The 19,165-nt window shown below is 42.6% G+C and overlaps 1 protein-coding gene across 2 annotated transcripts in view; it reads right to left on the bottom strand.

Moving 5' to 3' along the window:
* LOC112226130 (histone deacetylase 5) overlaps positions 1–18,914 on the bottom strand; it is an 84,772-nt gene extending 65,858 nt beyond the window's left edge. Inside the window, exons 1-2 of one of the 2 annotated variants that reach the window (XM_024390413.2) lie at positions 18,744–18,914; positions 3,760–4,002 (exon numbers count right to left, since the gene is read on the bottom strand). The gene's annotated coding sequence lies outside the window, so the exon portion shown is untranslated. The remainder of the gene's footprint in view (positions 1–3,759; positions 4,003–18,743) is intronic. The other variant, XM_024390414.2, reaches the window with a different exon arrangement.
* Between the last annotated feature and the right edge of the window lie 251 nt (positions 18,915–19,165).

The raw sequence follows: 19,165 nt of genomic DNA, 5'->3' as shown, positions 1-19,165 counted from the left end.
TTAAGATGCGAGTCATATTGTAAACATAGCCATAGAAATGTGGAGGAGTTACAAATAAGTGATGATTTGGAATATTAATTGATACAGAAGTCATTTAGAAAAATCCAGTCATTGAAATATTCATGACCATGGTAGAAAGTTGAAAATGACAGGAAACAGTTCACCTGGTACAAGTCTGAATCCAAACATTACACTGTTGATTTTATGTACATTTACTGTACTTTTCACAGCATTTCTCAATAACGAAATCTGAAAATACTCTGTATACATTCAGTTACATAATAAGAATATTCATTGCAGTAGGTACAAGAAGGGTTTGAACTCATACAAAACACGGCCGGTTCAGTAAGCATGTAACGCATGTCATCCTTTGGATCACACATAGCGATCATAAATGTTTGTACTGTAAATTACATGTTTTCAAATATGGAAGTGTGAAGTGTGAAGTGCACATTTGGACTCACAGGTGTTTGGTTTGCTTGAATGACAAAGCAGCATTATAAAACACTCAATGTCTCATCTTTCAGAACACATCAACTCCTCTCCCAGACAATTTCAAAATGTAGTTCATTTAGCGGGCGGGATGAGGGAAACTTGTCACGCACTGTGCTCAAGTTTAGAATAGCCGTCAGTCAAAACCGATACGGTGCTGTGAAGCGTAGAATCTGAGCTCTGACGTCACATATAGCATGTTACTCTACAGCCACTGCGTTCCAATCTGCTTATCAATGACAAACTGCCATTTTCAACCCGTATACAGGATGACAGGGACTGTGCAAGTGGAAAGGTCTACTGATCATAACAAATGGGAATGTAAGAATACCTTGATAGGCTAGCCTATAAAAATTGGGGGGGGAAACAGAATGTGAGAAAGAAGGACAACGAATGAAAGAAAAGAGAATGTCTGTAAGTGGCTGGTTTAGCTTGTGTTGATTGATGCAAATCAATATGTTCCTGCAGTCAAGATAGGAACTTGCCACTCATATTGGAACGGAGTCAAAACCTTTCTGGAAACAAGCATGTTCAAAAGCAACATAGAGGCCCTTAGTTGCTCTGTATAAAGAGTTAAAACTAAGATTGTAAATATGGCTGTGATTGTGTCTTTGCCCAGTGACGGAGGGCTCATCTATTGAAGATTGTACGTATAATATGACCAACCAAAGCACTGGGCGATATGGACAAAAATCCGTGTTGTGATAAATCACCTTAATAATATAGATAAACCGCATATGATAAATAGAATGCTAAGTTTGCTAAGAATGCTAAGTTTAGCTAATGTGTACCTGTTTTTTTATCCTTTAAAACTACTACTTGTTTGATGGTTGTAGCCATCAATTGTCCCATTAACAAATCCCACATACAGTACCTTCAGAGGGTATTCATATTAAAACACCCCTTGACTTTCTCCACTTTGTTGTTTTACAGACTCAATTAACTTCTTATGGCTTGGGGGCAGTATTTCCAATTATGCATATAATTGGTAGATTTGGATAGAAAACACTCTAGTTTCCAAAACTGTTAAAATAATGTCTGAGGAAAATCCATCCAGGAAGTGGGATTTTTTTGATGTGGGAATTTTCAATTGAATGCCTATAGATTATTTATTGGGTTAGGACCCAGGGTTGCAGTTCCTATGGCTTCCACTAGATGTCAGTCTTTAAACATTGTTTCAGGCTTGTTTTCTGAAAAACGAAGAAAAATTAGACCCTTCTCTCAGTGGACTGAGGAAGAATGCAGAGCTGGTTTTTGCACGTGACCGATTGCGCGCCATTCGTTTATTTCCTTTCCATTGAATACGCCATTGTCCGGTTAAAATATTAACGATTATTTAGACAATTGACAATCTGAGGATTAAGTAAACATCGTTTGACATGTTTCAACGAACTTTCCCGGGAATATTAGGATGTATTCGTCTGCATGTTTTGACCGCCTTTGTGCCAGTGGATTACTGAACAAAAAGACAAAACTCAAAAGTGAGTTTTTGGGATACAAAGAGGGACTTTATTGAACAAAACAAACGTTTATTGTGTAGCTGGGACTCGCGACCGCAACCATATGAAGATCTTCAAAGTAAAATCACAACATCAGTGATGTTCAGGTGGGAAAGTCAGGGCTCAAGAAAGATGCCAGAGTTTCCACCTTGGATGACCGTTTTTATTACCCATAATATTTTTCAGTCAGATCTCGTTTTATTCCGAGTTCCCAGTGGGCTTGAGTGCATTGAAGTCGTTGATGTCCAAGTTCCTAGCTGTTTTGAACACAGCATTAGTCTCAGCGGAGGGAGGGAAAGAGCAGCAGAGGGTCAGCCTCTCGTGGTCCCTGCTCTCTCCTTCCTTTCTCTGGTCAGTCTCACCAGAGGAGATGGGACAGTCTTCCACCTGATGGGGAAACTCTAGTCGCACCACATCTGCATGAAGCACAAATTAAGGGTGTTCCTATGACCAGAGAAAGTGAAATATTCAAATAGACACGACAAACTGCTAATAGCAAAAACTCAAGGCTATCGATACACTTGGCTACTCATTCATTGCAGCGCGAGTAGGAGTTTTGAATAAAAAAATGTGACAGTACTGAATAAAAAAAGAATTCAACATGAACTCCCTTATGAAAACAGCACCGCTTTGCTGTATTATTTGACAGTCTCTCTGGTCATGTTTAAAAGTTATGAAATATCACGTAGGCTCGTATCAAACTTGTAGGCACTGATTTGAGCTATCAGATTGGCCAGCGCCGTGGGCTCAATTTAGCAACAGATCTCCAGGTCCGCCAGGTAGACCTAAATGAAATAGTTCAAATGCGAACACTTATGGGGTATTGTGTGTAGATGGATGACAAAAAAATAAATAGAAGAAATATATATTTTGATTACAGTCCAACAACAAAATGTGGAATAAGTCAAGGGATATGAATACTTTGAAGGCACTGCATTGAAAAAGTTTTCATTTCAAACTTCATATTTCTTGTAATGAACGACAAAAATACAAATCGGAAGGCTTTCCTGCCCTACTGCTTCAAATGCTATGAAAAAGAAAGACACACAACACGCACATTATATATCTCCAAAGATACGAGCTACACACATATAAGCTACTTACGACTCATACTCATTGGACTCATACTCATTGCACAAAAAAATACAAAAAAAACATCAGTCATGTTCGCTCTAGTGTACTGTCCAATGAGCAGACAACCCTCCAGGCCTTTCACAGAGCAGTCAGGGTTGCCACGGCACCCAGTGACATTCAAAGACGTCATTAGGGGGATGGGAGGTTAATAAAGGTCTGGTCAGTCGTCAGCGGTTCTAAATATAGACTGAAAAAGATTGGAGAAGAGAGCAGCCAGTAAAAGAATCCACAGGTTGTTGTTAGGATTTATTCTGATATAGGATAGCCCATATGTAGAGGAACTACAACTGGAATCATATGAGCAAGCCTTAAAAAAAACTATATTGTTTAAGAGACCCATAAACACATCCTACTACTGGAGATAATTCAGAATTTTCACTCCAGTTTGCCGACTTCAAGATAAAAGTAGTAAAGTTTAATGGTGAACCATACAGCCACCATGAAGCACCGGACTTTGAGATGCTGGTTTCCTGTCGTCAAACAAACTTGTAAATTACTCAAGGAAATCACAACACATGAGTAATGCCCTGAGGGGAGTTCATGGACAGGATCAGAGGGGTAAGAGGTCACGGGGGGTGGGCTTCTTTGGCATTTCATGAAGGGAAAAAAAGCTGGAGGAAAGAACCAGACTTACCTGTGGTGTTAGCAGAAATGATGAACGGAGAAGCCAGAGATGTGTTAGTGATCTTTGTTGTTCCAAAACTCAGTCAAGTTGAAGGTAATAAGAATTAGGATGATAAAGCCTTAGGCGAGTGTGTATTTGCTTGTGTTTGGGAATGGACTGAAGGTTCTAAAGTGGGTCTTCGGAGTCGGCCATGACTTTAGTCCAGAGGTATGGTGGATCAGTAGGCTCCTCCCCTTCTCCAAATCAATCCCACTGCAATAGTCACAAATGAACAGGAGTTAGCCAGCTGCAGTTCAAGGATCCTGGTATCCATAACTCCTCACACTCCTGGCCACTGCCGATAGCATGGCCAGCATTCATTCAGTCATAAGTAATTCAGTAATGTTAGTTTGACTCCAATTTTGCTTAGTCAGGCAATGACAGAGTAGGTGATCTGCCAGTCAAGATTAGTTGTTACGCACAGGCCAAATAACCATTTGGGCTACCTCCATTTGCGACTACCACCATGATAAACAGAGATGACCAATGATTCTACATTATTCCACTCCAGACTACCACTAAAAACACTATTTTTAAATCGCATAAAAAAAGTCTAGTTGCTAAAGACAGTGTCTGAAATGTGGGAAATTGTTTTGCTTTGAGGGGGGGGAAGGTGAGGGAGTCAGTTTGCCTCCGCCGAAAAGCACTCGCAGAGCTCTTAATGGAATGAGTCATGCAGCCTGGGGTCTGCAGAGACGAGAGACACACTACAATACCCACACTCCCCCTGGGGATGGCAAAGGAGAGGCATAGCGCTGCAATAGCCATACTGGCCCCCAGTCTCACCTGGGGTCATTGAGCATGGCGTGTGGACAAATGGACAGTGTCAATGTGCCGTCTTTCTAAGCTGGGCCTCTGTTCTAAATCAATAGGTTACTTAGTCATTTCATCACCGTGTGAATGTGAAAACACACATTCTAAATTACTTGTGTAAATTTCTCCCTGCTTATGTATGGTCTATTTCTTAGGTCGCAAAATAAATAAAACCTTAGTCGTTGCTTCCTTGATCTCTAGTATATCCATGACATACATTTTTACAAGGGGATTTCACCATGGGAGGTCAGATTTCATCCATCTAGGGTTCTGCCCAACATAAATGAAAATCTATATTCTCTTTATTCCAATTAGCCTTTTTTTTTTTAAACACTGGAATCCATACTTGGTGAATATGCCACGTCCGTTTGCAATATTACAACAGAAGTTACTTCAAACTACTGACAGTTCATTTCTCTCAGACATTGCATGCACGATATAACAGCAGAGGTACTGCACATTTTTTTTTGTTGCCAGATGCTCCTCTCCTCAGTTTCATCAACAAATCAAAAAGGATAAATGCTCTGGGGGCGAGCAGTGGCACCGTTTCACTTTAACACAAAGCAGCAAATATTCTAAATCATTTCAATAAACTCTTGTCAAGGTAGCCTAATCACAAGCAATAAAATGGGCGCAAATTGCTATGTGCATTATGTTAGAGTTGATTTTACAAAGAGGTTATTCACGCACTTTGCAGACCATATCCAGAGCAAATTACATTACATTATATAAATTTACATATTTTGTATTCACACAGCTGGATGAGCACTGGCGCAGTGCCAATTTATGTATTTTTTCATTAATTGACAGCGATGATTTTTGGGTATTTGAACATGCAACCTCCTGGTTAAATCCTGAACATGCAATGTTGTCTCCATTACACCACACTGGAAAAGGTCCAACAAAGTGCCTGCTTTATGCTTAATCCCCATTGATCTCGGTTTGCTCTGCAGCTGCTGTTGGGTCTACATCCTACAGGAGTCCTGGCAGTTCCACAGCCCACTGGGGCACCCTGCATTTTGGACAGTGTCCCTCCCTGGACCTGCGGCCTCACCTACTGGGCAGAGGGAGCAACTGCAGGGGCAGGACGTGGCCAGACAGGGCCCCCCCCATGTCACACAAGTCACAAGTCGGAGTAGGCATTATCAACCAGATTTAATCACCAGCTTCCTCATTTCAGCAAACACTGGATAATCTTTATGCCTAATCTAACCATAGAGCTGCACTACAGTAAATTATATATTCTACACAGAAACCTCTGACGAAAGTGGCACTGAGCCTCAGAATGTGGCATTTTACACAAGTAAGGCTCGGGTGACTGATAATGACGTAAAGATTTGGCATTTCTGCAAATATTGGTTTAATGTTGGAAGTCTATATCAGAGCGTGCCTTTAAATGATCAATTTCAGTATGGAATTGTACATCTGTTGACTTTTTTTTTAAATGCACACAGATGGCAAACAGTAACCTATACAGGAAAACAGAGGGTGCGCTAGTTGTCTGTACCAGAACTCCAGTAATTTTCATTCATAGCTTGTTCGCCATCTTTTTTTCTTTAAATAGGGAGACACTGTTTTCAGCACTTACAGTACCAGTCAAAAGTTGACACCTACTCATTCAAGGGTTCCTTTATTTTTACTAATTTTCTACGTTGTAGAATAGTAGTGAAGACATCAAAACTATGAAATAACACATATGGAATCATGTAGTAACCAAACCAGCTTCATGGAGGTAGTCACCTGGAATGCATTTCAATTAACAGGTGTGCCTTCTCAAAAAGCTCATTTGTGGAATTTCTTTCCTTCGTAATGCGTTTGAGTCAATCATTTGTGGTATACAAAAGATAGCCCTATTTGCTAAAAGACTTAGTCCATATTATGGCAAGAACAGCTCAAATAAGGAAAGAGAAACAACAGTCCATTACTTTAAGACATGAAGGTCAGTCAATGCGGAAAATGTCAAGAACTTTGATAAGTTTCTTCAAGTGCAGTCGCAAAAAGCATCAAGCACTATGATGAAACTGGCTCTCATGAGGATTGCCACAGAAAAGGAAGACTCAGAGTTCAAATCAAACTGTATTTGTCACATGTGCCAAATACAACAGGTGTAGACCTTAGTGAAATGCTTACTAACAAGCCCTTAACCAACAATAAAGTGTTAAGATCTGATTTTCTAAAATAAACTGAAGTTAAATAAAATGTAATATGAAACATAGTTAAAGGGCAACAATAAAATAACAGTGGCGAGGCTATATACAGGAGGTACCGGTACAATGTCAATGTTAGTCGAGGTAATATGGGGGGAAATAGGCATCATCATGCCCTCTTAACCACCGTCTTGTTGTGTTTGGACCATGATAGTTTATTGGGGATGGACACCAAGGAAATTGAAGTATTCAGTAGTCTTCGACCATCTCCTTTGTTTTACCTCTGCTGCAGAGGATAAGTTCATTATGGTTAACTGCACCTCAGATTGCAGCCAAAATAAATGCTACAGAGTAACAGACATCAACTATTCAGAGGAGACTGTGTGAAATCAGACCTTCACTGTCAAATTGCTGCAAAGGAACCACTACTAAACCACACCAATAACAAGAAGAGACTTGCTTGGGCCAAGAAACACAAAGAAAAGGACATTAGACTGGTATAAATCTGTCCTTTGGTCTGATGAGTCCACATTTGAGATTGTTGGTTCCAACCGCCGTGTCTTTGTGAGACGCAGGGTAGGTGAACAGATGAGCTCCGCATGTGTAGTTCCCACCGTGAAGCATGGAGGTGGGATGGTGCTTTGCTGGTGACACCGTCTGATTCATTTAGAATTCAAGGCAAGGCCTCCCGGGTGGCGCAGTGGTTAAGTGCGCTGTACTACAGCGCCAGCTGCGCCACCAGAGACTCTGGGTTCGCGCCCAGGCTCTGCCATAACCAGCCGCGACCGGGAGGTCCGTGGGGCGACGCACAATTGGCCTAGCGTCGTCCGGGTTAGGCCGGTAGGGAAATCCTCGTCTCATCGCACACCAGCAACTCCTGTGGCGGGCCGGGCGCAGTGCGCGCTAACCAAGGTTGCCAGGTGTTTCCTCCGACACATTGGTGCGGAAGTCACATTGACTGGTGCGGCTGACTTCCGGGTTGGAAGCAGTGTGGCTTGGTTGGGTTGTGTATCGGAGGACGCGTGACTTTCAACCTTCGTCTCTCACGGGAGTTGTAGCAATGAGACAAGATAGTAGCTACTAAACAATATGATACCATGAAATTGGGGAGAAAAAGGGGTAAAATAAAAATTCTCCTTTTTTTTAAAGAATTCAAGGCATACTTACCCAGCATGGTAAGAAGTTTGCAGCGATACTCCATCCCAGCTGGTTTGCGCTGTTTGGGACTATCATTTTTTTTTTGTCAACAGCGCAATGACCCAACACACCTCCAGGTGACCAAGGAGAGGGATGGAGGGCTGCATCAGATAACCTGGCCTCCACAATCACCCGACCTCAACCAAATTGAGATGGTGTGGATGAGTCGGACCACAGAGTAAAAGAAAAAGCAGCCAACATGTGTGGGAACTCCTTCAAGACTGTTGGAAAAGCATTCCAGGTGAAGCTGGTTGAGAAAATGCCAAGTGTGCCAAGCTGTCATCATTGCAAAGGGTGTCTATTTGAATAATCTCAAACTATATTTTGATTTGTTTAACACTTTTTTGGTTACTACTTGATTCCATGTGTTATTTCATAGTTTGTCTTCACTATTATTCTACAATGTAGAAAATTGTCAAAATAAAGAAAAAAAACTGTTGAATGAGTAGGTGTCCAAACTTTTGACTGGTACACACACACACACACACAAATAAAAGTTAGTCGGCCAAAAACGTGAACAACTCAAGATTATTTTTAGGCCATATCGCCCAGCCCTATTTACTACTGCAGTGTAATTCCTGGAAAGCGGATCTAAGTCCCACTCATCAGTCGCGGACGTCTCGCCTCTAAGCCGTATGATTTAATGGAATGGAGTTAGCGCTGAAAGCCCATGCAGTTCTGCCGTCCCTGTGCCTTCCGCACTGAAGCAAGGCTCTCAGGCGTCGTGCCCAAACACGTCGCTGATCGTTTAATGCTCTTAAAACTACTCTCCTCAGCTGTCCCCTCCGGTTTAACACTGGCCTCTTGTCAGCACATCGGCTAAATATATTCATCTTTCTCTAGGGTTTTGTTTGGTTTTGCAAGGTTATCTGGGAACAGGATTAGACTAACGACAAGAACATGTCAATTTAGTCACTCACACGTATAGATACCAAAATCACCAAGGCCAATTTGTGACAGGATGGCATTGTTGCACCAATTGCAAGAAACATCTCAAATTGAAATGATACTTTTTTGATATTGTTAATTTTATGCAGCCTGTCTAAAGTTAGGGACAAAGTGCCATTAACCTTTCTCCTGTACACCCACGGAGGATGACATTTCCTCTAATTGCATACAATATGTCAGCTAAATCTGAAAACGTGTCTGAAGTATGTTATGGGGCTAAGCAAATAGCTCTCTGTGTGATATTCCAGAAGTTGGTAAGCAACTCTCTACCTGCAGGATCCCAAGGCACTCGGTCAGATGACATGCTCCGGCAAGGGCCTGGCTTCATCACGGCATACACAGGAAGCTTGGTTATAGAAACCGTGTCACAGGGATAATGGGATGCTTTGTCGCAGGTTTTTTTTTTTAGAACCTTTAACCACCTCTGACTGCTGGCCTAGCCACTTTCACAGGCTGCATTATCCTAAGGACGTGCGACTGGGGATAAAAATATCAGCTCATCTTTTTTTTACCCTTTGCAGTACGACTGCGTGATGGTGCAAGGAGACTCATCTGGAGAATATCCTAAGTGGGGGTCTCCGCCTCCTCGCATTATCACTGAAAACACCTGTCCCTCCAACAGCCAGGAAGTGCTGCTAAGTGACATGCTCTGTCCTCAGACCTTGGCATCAGCTTATGCTTGAAGCCATGACTTAAAATGGTTCAACATATGAAGCACAGAAATTGTACACCAATGAATTCTTAGAATTGCAGGGGGAGCTTTAAGCAGGAGCAAATCAATTTGCAACAAGCAAATGTGCTTCATGTTTAAATTGGCTGCGGTCAACTTTATTGCATAGCATTTATGAATGCAATGGCCTTCCGGCAATGCAACAGAAAGGCCTGTGGCACTGAGTCAGGTCTGGTCCAAAATCAGAACCACATAAGGAGGATCCTTTGTGCTCTTATAAACAGAACCAAAGATGGCGTCTGACACTCAGTAACCCAGCAAAAATGTGTGCTGCTGCTGCACATCCCCCTCAGCCAGCCCTCAAAGTCAAGGCGAGAGAGCGACCAGCAGATTCTCAAGGAGAAAGGAGGGACGCTGCACTCAGCAGCGCCTTTCCCACTAGCAGGGACGAAATGGCCCCATCTCCCCTTGACGCCATACCTTACATACAAAACAGAGAACATGCAGGCTCTCAATGGCAGTGTGGCACCTTTAACCTTGAAGCTAAATTGTTCACTTAAATAGCAGAGAGAGATAGGCCTAGTAGTCCAATGAAGCATGTCTAGGCAATGGCCTTATAACTAGTCCAAGGATGTTTCATTAGGATCCAGACACCAAACTACTCACTTCAGTCAAATGATTTTCCCCAACACTGAAGTGCCTCACAGAAATGATACAATCAAAACAATTTTGGGTCAGCACATTGCTCAAGGGTAGGAGGATGGCACCTATTCCTTCTGGAATTTGAACCAGCAACACAGCCTAAGCCACATGCCCATTTCTCCAAGAATAGGCTTTTCTGGGGGCTAGTATTGTAAACGTGCATGGAATATTGGGGTGGAGGCTGTCAACTGTGGGTTTTATCCGATCAACACTGGTAACCAGATTTCCAGGATATATATTTTTTTTTAAATATATATTTCAGCATTATCATTAACATACAGCAGAGGTTATTTTTGCTTCACACTATAGCCTAAAGTTTTCTACAATGTACAAATCCAAGTGTCCATTCATTTTTGCATTGCAAACAGAATAGGCGAACATCAAGGTCCTGTATCTTCAGGGCAGTGCATGGGCAGGGCTGTTCAATAGCATTTTCAACACCTTGTGTGATTCATTTGGACAAATGACTGCTTCAAATCATTGATGAACTGTCTTAAAAAAATTTAATAAGAGTTGCAATCTTACAACCTCTATGTGCTGAACCTACTTTGTGAAGGAGTAGGCCTAATCTCTCATGGACAGATGCACGTAACATAAAAATGGTAGTAGCAGCAGCAGCAGCATCTGTCGACAGCCTGTGGGACGACACAGACTAGCCCAAACTGGCTGAGAGTTTCCGTTTAGAGGGATGAAGACTTTGCTAGTCTCGTTCGTACATTTACACAATATTTAAATTCTGGGTGTCCGAGATCAGAGAAGCAAAGTTCGACCCATCAAGTTTAATTCAGGCAATCATTATAAAAGATACACATTTCAAAAATATACATTAGTAACCCACAGAGAAAGCACATTTAAAAAGTATACTGTTCAGTGGCCATGGTCTGAGGCAAAAGTTACTTATATCCTTCCTCATATGGGCTTGACAATCTGGACCCTCTATTTCTGAAACTATCCGCCGCCATTGTCGCAACCCCTATTACCAGCCTGTTCAACCTCTTTCATATCGTCTGAGATCCACAAGGATTGGAAAGCTGCCGCAGTCATCCCCCTCTTCAAAGGGGGAGACACCCTGGACCCAAACTGTTACAGACCTATATCCATCCTGCCCTGCCTATCTAAGGTCTTCGAAAGCCAAGTCAACAAACAGGTCACTGAACATCTCAAATCCCACCGTACCTTCTCCGCTGTGCAATCTGGTTTCCGAGCCGGTCACGGGTGCACCTCAGCCACGCTCCAAGGTACTAAACGATATCATAACCGCCATCGATAAAAGACAGTACTGTGCAGCCGTTTTCATCGACCTGGCCAAGGCTTTCGACTCTGTCAATCACCATATTCTTATCGGCAGACTCAGTAGCCTCGGTTTTTCTAATGACTGCCTTGCCTGGTTCACCAACTACTTTGCAGACAGAGTTTAGTGTGTCAAATCGGAGGGCATGCTGTCCGGTCCTCTGGCAGTCTCTGGGGGTGCCACAGGGTTCAATTCTCGGGCCGACTCTTCTCTGTATACATCAATGATGTTGCTCTTGCTGCGGGCGATTCCCTGATCTACCTCTACGCAGACGACACCATTCTATATAGTTCCGGCCCGTCCTTGGACACTGTGCTATCTAACCTCCAAACGAGCTTCAATGCCATATAACACTTCTTCCGTGGCCTCCAACTGCTCTTAAAACGCTAGTAAAACCAAATGCATGCTTTTCAACCGTTCGCTGCCTGCACCCGCACGCCTGACCAGCATCACCACCCTGGATGGTTCCGACCTAGAATATGTGGACATCTATAAGTACCTAGGTGTCTGGCTAGACTGTAAACTCTCCTTCCAGACTCATATCAAACATCTCCAATCTAAAATCAAATCTAGAGTCGGCTTTCTATTCCGCAACAAAGCCTCCTTCACTCACGCCGCCAAACTTACCCTAGTAAAACTGACCATCCTACCGATCCTTGACTTCAGGGATGTCATTTACAAAATAGCCCCCAACACTCTACTCGGCCAATTGGATGCAGTCTATCACAGTGCCATCCGTTGTCACTAAAGCATCTTATACCACCCACCACTGCGACTTGTATGCTCTAGTCGGCTGGCCCTCGCTACATATTCGTCGCCAGACCCACTGGCTCCAGGTCATCTACAAGTCCATGCTAGGTAAAGCTCCGCCTTATCTCAGTTCACTGGTCACGATGCCAACACCCATCCGTAGCACGCGCTCCAGCAGGTGTATCTCACTGATCATCCCTAAATCCAACACCTCATTTGGCCGCCTTTCGTTCCAGTTCTCTGCTGCCTGTGACTGGAACGAATTGCAAAAATCGCTGAAGTTGGAGACTCATATCTCCCTCACCAACTTCAAACATCTGCTATCTGAGCAGCTAACCGATCGCTGCAGCTGCACCTTTAAGTCTTGACATCTGGGTGCACCTCAGCCACGCTCAAGGTCCTAAACGATATCATAACCGCCATCGATAAGAGACATTACTGTGCAGCAGTCTTCAATCACCACATTCTTATTGGCAGACTCAACAGTCTTGGTTTCTCAAATGATTGCCTCGCCTGGTTCACCAACTACTTCTCAGACAGAGTTCAGTGTGTCAAATCGGAGGGCCTGTTGTCCGGAACTCTTGCAGTCTCTATGGGGATGCCACGGGGTTCAATTCTCAGGCCGACTCTTCTCTGTATAGATCATTGTCGCCGCTCTTGCTGTTGGTGATTCTCTGATCCACCTCTATGCAGAGGACACCATTCTGTATATTTCTGGCCCTTCTTTGGACACTGTTATCAAACCTGCAGACATGTTTCAATGCCATACAACTCTCCTTCCGTGGCCTCCAACTGCTCTTAAATGCATGCTCTTCAACCGATCACTGCCTGCACCTGCCCGCCCGTCCAGCATCACTACTCTGGACAGTTCGGACTAAGAATATGTCGACAACTACCTAGGTGTTTGGCTAGACTGGAAACTCTCCTTCCAGACTCACATTAAACATCTCCCATCCAAAATTAAATCTAGAGTCGGCTTCCTATTTCACAACAAACCCTCCTTCACTCACGCTGTCAAACAAATCCTCATAAAACTGACCATCCTACCGATCCTTGACTTCGGGGATGTCATTTACAAAATAGCCCCCAACACTCTACTCGGCCAATTGGATGCAGTCTATCACAGTGCCATCCGTTTTGTCAAAGCCCCATAGATCACCCACCACTGCGACCTGTACGCCCTCGTTGGCAGGCCATCGCTTCCAAACCCACTGGCTCCAGGTCATCTACAAGTCCCTGCTAGGTAAAGCCCCGCCTTATCTAAGCTCACTGGTCACAATAGCAGCACCCACCGCTCCATATCTCACTGGTCACCCCCAAAGCCAATTCCTCCTTTGGCTGCCTTTCCTTCCAGTTCTCTGCTGTCAATGACTGGAACGAACTGCAAAAATCACTGAAGCTGGAGACCCATATCTCCCTCACTAGCTTTAACTTCACTAGGGTAGGGGGCAGTATTTGGAATTTTGGATGAAAAGCGTGCCCAAATTAAACTGCCTGCTACTCAGGCCCAGAAACTAGAATCTGCATATAATTGTCAGATTAGGATAGAAAACACTAAAGTTTCCAAACTGTTCAAATAATGTCTGAGTATAACATAACTGATATGGCAGGAGAAAACTAGAGAAAAACCCAACCAAGAAGTACTATTATTTTGAAAGGCCGTTTTTCCATTGAAAGCCTATCCACCATACAAAGACTTAAGACCCAGTTCACGGTCTCTATGGCTTCCTCTAAATGTGGCCAGTCTTTAGGCATTATTTCAGGCTTTTACTCTGAAAAATGAGGGAGATACAGCACTTTCAATCAGTGGCAATTTCCATTCATCAGCCATGCGCCTGATCGGGAACGCGCCTTCCTTGTTTCTCCTTTCCTATGGACGAAGCTTTGGTCCGGTTGAAATATTATTGATTATTTATGACAAAAACAACCGGAGGATTGATTTTAAACATTGTTTGGCATGTTTACTAACTTTTATTGTACTTTCTTTTTACTTTTCATCTGGACTTAGTGCCCACGCCTTAACTTCTTAAAGCACCCATCCCGTTAGCGGGATCATTTTCATCAACACCCGCTGAATTGCAGTGCACCAAATTCTAATTACTAAACATATTTACATTTTTCATGAAATCACAAGTGCAATATAGCAAAACACAGTTTAGCTTGTTGTTAATCCACCTGGCGTGTCAAATTTCAATACAGCTTTTCGGCAAAAGCATAACAAGCGTTTATGTAAGAACATCTCTCTCAGTAGACAAAATATTACAAACACTAGCAGCCAAGTAGACTGTCACGAAAGTCAGAAAAGCAATAGATTAAGTCGCTTACCTTTGATGATCTTTGGATATTTTCACTCACGAGACTCCCAGTTACACAATAATTGTTCCTGTTGTTCCATAAGGATTATTTTTATATCTAAAATACCTCCATTTGTTTGGCGCGTTATGTTCAGAAATCCACAGGCTCGAGCGGTCACGACGTCGCAGACGAAAATTCCAAATAGTATCCGTAATGTCCACAGAAACAAATCAAACGTTTTTTTTTAATAGTCAATCCTTAGGTTGTTTTTAAAATATATAAATCGATAATATATCAACCGGGACTGTCGCTTTTTCAATAGGAGAGGGAGAGACAATGGCTGCCCCACTCGGTTGTGCAAGCAAAACTCATGCGAACACCCAGCTATCCACTTACGATGTTATCTTTCTCACTCATTTTTCAAAATAAAAGCCTGAAACTATGTCTAAAGACTTGACACCATGAGGAAGCGATAGGAAAAGGAATCTGGTTGATATCCCTTTAAATAGAGCGAAGGCAGGCTATGGAACATGAAGCTTTCAAAATAGAAGCCACTTCCTGGTTTGATTTTCCTCAGGTTTTCCCCTGCAATATCAGTTCTGTTATACTCAGACAATGTTTCGACAGTTTTCGAAACTTGTGTTTTCTATCCTAATCTGACAATTATATGCATATTCAAGTTTCTGGGCCTGAGAAATAGGCGGTTTCAGATGAGTACGTTTTTTTTGCCAAAAACGAAAATCCTGCCCCCTACACTCAAGTGAAGCATTCAGATTACTGGACAAAATGCAAACAAAAAAGGAGATATTTGGTCATAAAGAGGGACATTATCAAACAAAACAAACATTTATTGTCTAACATGGAGACTTGGGAGTGCCACCAGATGAAGATCAAAGGTAAGTGATTAATTTTAATATTATTTCTGACTTTTGCGACACTCTCCTTGGCTGGAAAATGGCTGTATGGGTTTCTGTGGCTAGGTGCTGACCTAACAATCGCATGGTGTGATTTCGCAGTAAAGCCTTTTTGAAATTGGACACTGTGGTTGGATTTTAAATAAGTTTCTTTAAAATGGTGGATAATGCTTGTATGTTTGAGGAATTTCTGTTGTTTTCAATTTGGTGCCCTGTAATTTCACTGGCTGTTGTCGAGGTGGGACGCCAGCTGTCAGAGCAGCTGACAGATCACTGCACCTGTACATAGCCCATCCAACTACCTCATCCCAACAGTGCATTTATTGAGCGCCTTCGCACCCCAGTATCTACTTGCACATTCATCTTCTGCACATTTACCATTCCAGTGTCTAATTGCTTTATTGTAATTACTTTGCCACCATGGCCTATTTATAGCCTTACCTCATTTGCACTCACTATGTATGTATGTATGTATATATATATATTTTTTTTTTGTGTGTTTTTTTTCTCTTCATTTCTCTACTCTATTATGTTTGTTTATACCATGTGTAACTGTGTTGTTGTATGTGTCGAACTACTGTGCTTTAGCTTGGCCAGGTCGCAGTTGTAAATGAGAACTTGTTCTCAACTAGCCTTCTTGGTTAAATGTAATTCAACTGGGCACATGCAGATGTGTTCCAAAAAGTATCCAGATGTTTGCAGACAAGATCAGGTTAGGGTTATCTGATAGCCAAGAGGGCAGAAATCAGGAGTGTGTGACAAGACAACCCTTGAGCAAAAAGCTGATGCTAGAGATGGTTTAGCCAGTGGTTCTTCATTTACTTGGAGTGACTTAAAAAGGAGGGCAATTCCACAGCAACAGTGATGCTGAGATGTTTCATTTTAAAATGTATGCAAAACAAAATCCAATGATTAAAGTTAAACAACCCGTACAACTCCATGCACAAGGACTTAACCATTTTCAATGAAAAAGGACACTTGGCAAGGCCACTCGAGGACTGTGAGAGGCACACACACACACACACACACACGAGAGAAGCAGCATTTCTGTCAATCAACTGATCTCTAGCAAATCTTTGACACCTAATCAAAGACAGGCATTTGTCATCAATTTCATTTTAGGAGAAAATCCTTCTCCATTACCTCTGGCTCCATCCAACTTCTGCCCAATGGAGCTGTGCAAGACAGCCAAATGACTTGCGAGCCAAAACCACAAGCCACATCTTTTCATAGGGTTTAGGGTGGCCTGCAGGTTAAATGTTGGCGTGTACATGCACAGAACAAGCTACAAATCAAAATCTTACTTTGGAATCCACTGTAGACTATACACTGAGTGTAAAAAAAAACATTAGGAACACCTGCACTTTCCATGACAAACTGACCAGGTGAAAGTTATGATCCATTATGAATGTCACCTGTTAAATCCACTTCAAATCAGTGTAGATGAAAAGGGGGGCAGGTTCAAGAAGGATTTTTAAGCCTTGAGGCATGGAATGTGCATGTGTCATTCAGAGGGTGGATGGGCAAGATAAAATATTTAAGTGCCTTTGAACAGGGTATGGTAGTAGGTGCGGGTGGGTGGGGGGACGGACGGACTGGTTTGCGTGTCAACTGCAACGCTGCTGTGTTTTTCACACTCAACGGTTTCCTGTGTGTATCGAGAATGGTCCACCACCCAAGGGACATGCAGCCAACTTGACACAACTGTGGGAAACATTGGAGTCAACACGGGCCAGCATCCCTGTGGAACACTTGACACCTTGTAGGCCATGCCCCAACAAAGTGAGGGCAAAAGGGGTGTGCAACACAATATTAGGGAGGTGTTGTAATGTTTTGTACACCAAGTATCTAGGCCTACCTTTGATAAATGTCATGTTCCTTTCATAACCGTTATGACTATCATGAAAGTAACTGTAAAAACACAACATTGCTAGCAGACAATCCATTGTGATAACCGACACTGACCATAAATGGAGAAACTATTCAGACATCTCTACATGAGGAGGAAACCTACTGGTCTGTACTTCACTATCTATGCCTAAAAAGGTGCTTCCAGTAATGCAAATTAGTATTTTGGGGGGCAAGGAAGGCACTGATATTGCATTAATTGGCCTAAGCCATTATATTTTTCCTTTTAAGCAGTAAAACTAGTGGCATCAATGTCATTTAACTAGGCAAGACAGTTAAGAACAAATTCTTATTTACAATGACAGCCTACCAAAAGGCCTCCAGGGGGGACTGGGATGAAAAATAAAATATAGGACAAAAAAAACATCACGACATAAAGAGAGACCTAAGACAACATAGCACGGCAGAAACATGACTACACAGCATGGTAGCAACAACGTGGGACAAACAGCACAAAAGGGCAAGAAGGTAGAGAGAACAATACATCACGCAAAGCAGCCACAACTGTCAGTAAGTGTCAATAATTGAGTGAAGTGAATGAAGAGATTGAGAAAACTGTCCAGTTTGAGTGTTTGTTGCAGCTAATCATTTTAATTAGCATTATATTGAATATGCAAAAACAGGCTTCCGACTGTGCGGGGTCCTCGCTCTCTCACACACACGTTAGGCATATTAACTGTATACACCAATAGAAACAACTAGCAGGGAGTGGGACCCCAACTCAAGTGGCACCATCACCTTAAAAAATGCGGCGTAGCAAACTTGCTGACGACTGCAATGGGGGTTACCAGAAGAAGTGGAGATTGCAGAAGTGGCAAACTAGTCATTTCAACTCGAACAAAATTTGCTAAACATGGAGGACACAAATAGCCATGGAAGGCACCGACGGCTGCGGTACTGCTTTTAGCACCCACCCTAAAAAAAATCTAATGTGATAGCGAAGTTAGCCTGCGTTAGCTAGTAACGTTAGCTATCTGGAAGTAGGCTGCTGATAAGCTAACGTTAGCTAGCAAGCTAACTAGACGTCTGGGAACATTACAACCTGGCTAACTGACGCTTTAAATCAGATGCCAATACTGTGTCAGTTTGTTAACTTGGCATTTTCCAAATTAGAACAATCCATTCATGCACATGTACATTAGCTAAAGCAACTTCATTGCTGGCTAACGTTACCTAGCTATCAAAACTTCATAGCGTTCGCTCAGCTTGTTAGCTAGCCAGGAGTAACCAAACGCATCAGATGAAAATATCGCTGTATAAAAACATTTCTTACCAGCAGTAGACGAAAGATACATTATCTCCCAGCAAACATAACGTACCTGATTGTCGTTCTCCTTTTCGCTGCTCGGAGATTGCCTCTTCGACCGTTACACTTCTTGATCGGTTTAATAATATTTTGGGGGGATGAAATGTCTAATTTTCCCTGTTACAACTCTTTCCTCCATATTTTCAGCTCCTCCACCAACAACATTAATGACGTTTGTCCCATGTCACGTGACCCCATCTGTTGGCGCTAAAAATAGATTATACACCCAATGAGTAACTCAGTACAGCAGGACAGATACCCAACACAGTCGCAGTGGTAGACTACCACGGTCGGAGTGAGTAGGAAAGGACTGCAAGTTTCCTACCAAAATCTTGGTTGCGCAGAATGTGCAGCGCATCATTTTGGGAAGGCTATCAATGTGAATCTTGGGCGCCACTATTAGATATACAGTAAATCAGAACAGAAAGTTACAGA

Source organism: Oncorhynchus tshawytscha, linkage group LG27 (genome assembly GCF_018296145.1).
Source record: "Oncorhynchus tshawytscha isolate Ot180627B linkage group LG27, Otsh_v2.0, whole genome shotgun sequence".
NCBI classification, from domain to species: domain Eukaryota; kingdom Metazoa; phylum Chordata; class Actinopteri; order Salmoniformes; family Salmonidae; genus Oncorhynchus; species Oncorhynchus tshawytscha.
Note: the sequence above shows the minus strand (reverse complement) of the source record. Positions and strands in the feature narration are given on the sequence as shown.